This window comes from Montipora foliosa, chromosome 5 (assembly GCF_036669935.1).
Source record: "Montipora foliosa isolate CH-2021 chromosome 5, ASM3666993v2, whole genome shotgun sequence".
Taxonomy (NCBI): domain Eukaryota; kingdom Metazoa; phylum Cnidaria; class Anthozoa; order Scleractinia; family Acroporidae; genus Montipora; species Montipora foliosa.
The window spans coordinates 26579657-26584656 of record NC_090873.1 but is presented as its reverse complement, the minus strand read 5'-3'; the positions used below and the strand labels follow the sequence as shown (position 1 = coordinate 26584656).

Genomic DNA, 5000 nt, shown 5'->3' with positions numbered 1-5000 from the left:
CATGTGCAAAAAGATGCGCAGTAGCAATGGGCGCGAACGTCCTTAAGATGGAGCGTGACTCATAATTTGCCGTTTTTTGTTCATCATGGTTCATGTCTATCGCCTTCTTCATGATCTGGAGAAATATTAACTGGAATTTTATAAAGCTCCACGATTGCAAGATAGCCTTCAGTTCTTATTTTGCAAGGAGATAACAAATACTCACATGTAAACATATAAATGTTGACCTCAAGTGTATTATTTGCATATTTATATGCAGAGGACTAAACACGTTTCTCAAAAATACGAACAAAAGCCATGGGATTTATTATTCAATTAAAAGAAAGGAAAATATTTTTAGCCATGCACGCTAAATTTCAACAGAAGCACTATTATAAGGAAAATTCCTTGTTCGACACGATTTTATTGGTTAAGCTCATTCTTTTGGCAGAAGTAACCTAGCTTTATAAATAGCAGTGGGCTAATTATCAGCTTGGTGTTTCTGAGCCAGTGGCGTGACTCATAATTTGCCGCTTTTTGTTCATCATGGTTCATGTCTATCGCCTTCTTCATGATCTGGAGAAATATTAACTGGAATTTTATAAAGCTCCACGATTGCAAGATAGCCTTCAGCTCTTATTTTGCAAGGAGATAACCTAAATTACTGGTTCTTATATTGGACGTAGCTATGGAACAAAACTGTAAGTGATCCTCTACGTTGTATACCAAGACTAGACCACACTAATTTGAATGGCAGGTCCGCCAAGATTTAGCCAAAGTTAGTCAAATGAGGTTAATGGTTAGCCAAGGTGATCCTAGGTGTTGCTCAAACGTTTGCTAGTTCGATTTATACTTTTTGGTAAAAGGGAGGGAGAGTTTTATCCACCACGAAGCGAGACAGAGTGGTTAAAAAGCGACCTGTCAGTCGCTTTGAAAACGAACAGTCTGCAGCCGGAATGTGACGATTCATTTGTTGACGAACCTTGCGATCTAGTCAAGTTAATGTTCTATTTTCATGAACTCTGCATTCTGTTTACATTTGCGACTGAGTAAAGAATACAATTACCAGTTCGCGAGCTTAGAAGCTCAAAGAAGGAAGACAACCGTAAACCTTAAGAAAATGACGGTCCCAGGTCGATTCGTTAGATAAAAAAAAACCATGAATCTTCGAAAAGTTTTAGGGAACGGAAAGGTCAGCCAAACTGAACGTCCCAAGGTGTAGGGCCAGCCTGTTGTAGTTCCGTTAATACTTTGTAGTAAAACGGAGGAAGTGTTTTATCCACCTGCAAGAAGCGAGGCCGAGTAGTTCTGTACTCGATAAAACACGACCTGTGAGTTGTTTAGAAACGAACCTTTCCAAAGAATGCCACGGTTCAAATTAACTTTCTGCTAAAGAAAAAAATAGCGTCTTATATGGCGCGGAATGACGATAAGGAAACTCGGCATTCTTTTTGATTATGCGACTGCGTGGAGAGTGACTAGTTCGAAACATGGCTTCCAAACGAACATTTTGCAAACTTCAAAGCTCCAAGGAAGAGAGGCTACCGTTAGAAAATGCCGGTGCCACGTCGACCTCTTAGGTAAACAAATGCTTTATGAAGATTTCTAGCGAACGGAATTTTCTTTCAAAGTTACAAAGTTCTAAATTTGCAAGTTACGTATGTGCGGTATGATATTGATCCACTACTGAACCGTTTTCTAACGAGGTTTGTGATCCGCGATGAGCAAACAGGCGGGAGAAGCTAACCTTCCACGGACGTCTTATAATATTTGTCGTGGTATACAATGCTCTTTTGAGGATTGTAATGGATTGTAATGTACTCAAGATTAGGGAAAGATGGGTGTTTTGTTTGAAATTTCTACCGTTCCACGCCATTTCACCTGGTTGGTATTTGCATAGGAAATTCAATGAATTCGGGAAGAAAAAAGAAACAATGGTTGTTTTTAAGGTGTTAAAAAATCAAGTAGAGGCGAATCCAATATGAAAGCTATGAAAGCTATGAAAGCTTTGAAAGCATTAAGGCTGTGTATTTACTCCAAAATTGTCAATAATTTTCGTTTATTATACACCCAACAAAACTTTCTTTAGGGATTCTCGAGGAAAGATAAGTGCATATAAACTTCTTTTAGTAATGCCAGCTTTCTTTCAGCTTTCAAAGTATCTGCATGTCCAGGTTTTTAGTTGTCTCATATTATCATGTGTCGCGTTTTGGGTCGAATACCCAAAAACAGAAAAAAACTACTTCGGCTATTTTTGCTTTCAGTTCGTACACACATCGTTGCGTAGTAACTTAAATAGCGGGTGTGCGGAAAATGTATTTATCTGCACACTCAAAGACAGCCTTATACACTGTCAGAACCATGTCAGAACTGCATGGTACACGCAAAGGCTGACCAAGGTCAAAAAATACATGTCGCCGATATACTTATTAATTAAATCCATAAGCTAGTTAAGCATAGCACGAAGAAATCATGCTGTCACAAAGAAGTTTCATGGAAGGTTGTTCGGTTCTGTTCTGTTGTGTTTGTCGTGTCAACGGCCCTGAAAACAGTGAAAAGCTCCTTCGAGGAGCGGTCAATTAACTCTACGTATCACTGCTATACTGGTATACACAAGAGACATACTACAATTATAATGCCTCTTTTTGGTGCAGTTCCAGGTAAAATATTGGCATCTATAAATTGAAGAATAGCAGGCTCGTTACGATAAGAAGAAAAAATAAAGACAAGAGCTAGCTATGGAGGCTTGAAGAATCTATCAACAAACTTAAAAGCCAAAATACTCTGTGAGCCATAAGTTACATAGGATGCTACTAGAGATTGACAGATGTCCAAATGAAAATGTTCTACACTATAATATCTTAGCTTAGCAATGGGCCCTACAAGACTTAGTATCTACTGAAGTTTGATAAGAATTTTAAGAGTTTTAACATACTCTTTTAAGCTTAAGGGACATCTATGCTTTGTTGTTCCTGCGTTACATGTAACACTGTTATAATCGTTATATATACCCGTAGAATTTTTTAACTATCTCATTGTTTTGTGAAAGGAGCCACTTTTCGCATTTTCTTTGTCTGTCCCTGTGATGATGTTAAGTTCCTTTTCCATTTTCGTATAATAACCGCCTAGGAAGTCGAATACTACGTTGATTTGAGTTACTCTGTGATCCTTGTATAAGTTCTTTATTCCTTTCCGCAGATAAAATAGCGTCCAAAACAGTCAAAGTAAGCTCGAAAAACCAAACCAAATAAACAAGGTGAGTTAACTTACTTTATTTCATTCATTTAATATTTGATAACTTTTTGCTTCTTTGCTCCTTTCTCGTAAAACTAACTTAATCAAGGTGGCTATGAATCACTGAACTCCAAAAATGAATTATGAAAGGTGAAAACATTAAGCCATTGAATTAAATGGACCATTTTACTATTGTAGCTAAGTTACCCAGTTTTGATGCAAACATTTGTGCTTTTCTAACGTAAAACTAATCAGAATTACAACAACTCAATTTACATGATAAAAGATCACTATACAATCTCCGATCTAATGACAAACTTTTATTGGCTCCACCAACTTTTAAATCAAACAAGTCAGAGCTTTTCAAGTGGCTGCAACTTCTGAATGAAACAAACTTTCAAAATCACTTAGTCTAGAGAACGATTTAAAACCTTTCAAAACAAAACTTAAGACATTATTATTTCAAAAAGCTAATTATTATTATTTTTTATTTTCTTACTTTCTTCAATATACGATTATTTTATATACTTCTAAACACTGTAAATATAATCATAATTAGTCAAAATTTTTAAACATTGTAAAAAAACGTTATTGTTAATTTTAAGCGCCTGAGATCATTTACTTCTGGGTCATGCGCTTTATAAGTACTTAATTTGAATTTAAATATAAGGTCACCGGCAGCTTCGCAGCCTGTCATAGGCGACAAGTAGATCAAAGAGAAAACAACTTTAAATTTTCGTTTCCAGGGTCTCTCTTCTTCCCTTTCCCCGCAGCGCGAGAGACGAGACCCTGGGAACGAGGTTGTTCACACTTATGAATTGGTCATTGACAATATTTTGCAACAATAAAAGGGTGGGTGCTGCAAACATGACTGTGGAGTTACTCCTAGTAAATTAGTAAAAATGTCAAGAACATTTTGTTTGGTTCAGTGTCGACATACATATAGGTTAGGTAGCATATCTGACCCAAACAGGCAGTGGGTGTATGGTGTACCAATAGTGTACCACTAGATTTTCTTTGGAAAGAGACTTTATTTAAATCCCACAGTTTCACTTGCTTCCTTAACACAATCATTCAGCAAAATCAAAATTGTCGATCTGAGTTTCCAAAAGTACAACTGGATTTCATTTCAGTACTAAAAATCCAAAACGTTCATTCCTTGATTCCAAGTCCTTGTCCGGTTCTGGTTCGAGACGTTCCTTCCAATGAGTCATTGTTCCAAAATTCCTTCATTCGAAGTCCAGGTCCATTCTTGATTTCAAAAGGTGCCATCCAGTGATTCCTGAAGGTTGCCATCTCGTGAGACTTTACTCGTGTTTTACGTTCAAGTTCTTCAATTCCAGATTCAAAACATTCAATTCATAAGCAAGAACCTGGGTCTGGTGTCGCCAAGCAAATCTCTCCATCATCCAAAAATAAGAACGAAGCGCCGAGTTGGAAAACATCGAAAAATAAAAAGGAAAGGAAAGGAAAGGAACTTTATTTAAGTGTCTAATCTTCTAGCGCCGTAGAGCACTAATCAGGGACACTGTAAATTGAAATTAACAAGTTAACGCAAATGAAATCAAATTTTGGTTTTTGAGGAGAGGGGAAACCGGAGTACCCGGAGAAAACCTCTCGGTGCAGAGTAGAGAACCAAAAAACTCAACCCACATATGACGCCGAGTCTGGGAATTGAACCCGGGCCACTTTGGTGGGAGGCGAGTGCTCTCACCACTGCGCCACCCCTGCACTTTGTTACAAAAACAACTCTAGAGAAAAAAAAAAAAAAATTCTAAACCCTGAAA

The 5000-nt window shown here is 37.4% G+C and overlaps 1 protein-coding gene and 1 long non-coding RNA gene across 23 annotated transcripts in view; one reads left to right on the top strand and one right to left on the bottom strand.

The window, feature by feature from the left end:
- LOC138003822 (beta-1,3-galactosyltransferase 5-like) overlaps positions 1-5000 on the top strand; it is a 170785-nt gene that overhangs the window by 6007 nt on the left and 159778 nt on the right. For 2 of the 22 annotated variants that reach the window (XR_011123665.1, XR_011123666.1), the window contains exon 2: positions 3178-3235. The exons of 13 other annotated variants lie outside the window; for them this stretch is intronic. The gene's annotated coding sequence lies outside the window, so the exon portion shown is untranslated. Of the gene's footprint in view, positions 1-338; positions 681-1450; positions 1560-2326; positions 2379-3177; positions 3236-5000 lie in introns of those variants that run through there. 7 more of the 22 variants (XR_011123663.1, XM_068850075.1, XM_068850072.1 and 4 more) reach the window with 6 other exon arrangements.
- Positions 1-5000, bottom strand: part of LOC138003825 (uncharacterized) — a 176124-nt gene that overhangs the window by 48590 nt on the left and 122534 nt on the right. The window lies entirely within an intron of this gene.